At 45.5% G+C, this 1154-nt stretch overlaps 1 pseudogene; it reads right to left on the reverse strand.

Moving 5' to 3' along the window:
- Positions 1–744: 744 nt before the first annotated feature.
- LOC124726101 lies at positions 745–862 on the reverse strand (annotated as a pseudogene).
- Positions 863–1154: the final 292 nt, after the last annotated feature.

The following is a 1154-nucleotide window of genomic DNA, read 5'->3' on the forward strand; positions in this document are numbered from 1 at the left end:
GCTACTGAACGACATTGCGAAAACACAGGTAAGGTTTAAAGATTTTCTTCTTCGATTGTTCCCGGAAGATTTGTTTTTATTTCAGTCCAGAGTCGTAATTGTATTGAAGTACTGTAAGGGATACTGAAAGGCTGTCTAATGGTCGAGCACTGTACACTTCCGGAAAGGGGCAAATTTAAAATTCACTGTCCAGCCGAAGTGTCACACCACTAAATAAAGCAACGAGATGTGTTCGGTCAGTTTGCAGATACATAATATACTCAGAGGCACAAAGACTAAACTCAAGACGTTGGTGAAAATGGAAGCAGCAGTCAGAATACCACTACTAAACATTCATTCTATTCAAATTAATATAGCTGGTTAAAATAACGAAAGTCGATACCTGCAGTATTCTAGATTTCCACCACATATTTACGATAAACAAAAAGTATGTAAAAAAGACACTACCGACAATAAATTATGATAAAAAAAGTCTTCTGATACGTCTGTTCAACGTTACAGTTTCCATTGCTTTGTTTCATACCCTTCCTTTTTAAAACGAAACTAAACAGGCCATGAAGGCCCAATGGCACTGACCGGCCCCCGTGTCATCCTCAGACCACAGGCGTCACTGGATGTGGATTGGAGGGGCATGCGGTCAGCATACTGATCTCCAAGCCGTATGTCAGTTTACGAGACCGGAGCCGCTACTTCTCAATTGTATAGCTCCTCTGTGTGCCTCACAAGGGCTGAGTGGACCCCGCTTGCCAACAGCACTCGGCCGACCGGATGGTCACCCATCCAAGTGCTAGCCCAGCCCGACAGCGCTTAACTTCGGTGATCTGACGGGAACCGGTGTTATCACTGCGGCAAGGCCGTTGGCCAAGAATGTATAAGGGGTGATCTAAAAGTTTTGCGTTTGGGGACGTTGCTGCAGCGCATATGCAACGCCGCGCTATTCCGATGCGGGTGGGCTAGGGATTAGTGCGGCATTCGTGTCTTTCCGACGTGTGTGCGGTAAATGCGGAAACTAGAACAAAAAGGACCACATTGTTATACTTTTCTTGGCTGTCGAATGACAAACACTAAGACAGAACTAAACTTCGGTGATCTGACGGGAAGCGGTGCTACCACTGCGTCTACGCCTTGGCACCTTTCCTTTTCAGATGTATAAT

Source organism: Schistocerca piceifrons, chromosome 1 (genome assembly GCF_021461385.2).
Source record: "Schistocerca piceifrons isolate TAMUIC-IGC-003096 chromosome 1, iqSchPice1.1, whole genome shotgun sequence".
NCBI lineage: Eukaryota > Metazoa > Arthropoda > Insecta > Orthoptera > Acrididae > Schistocerca > Schistocerca piceifrons.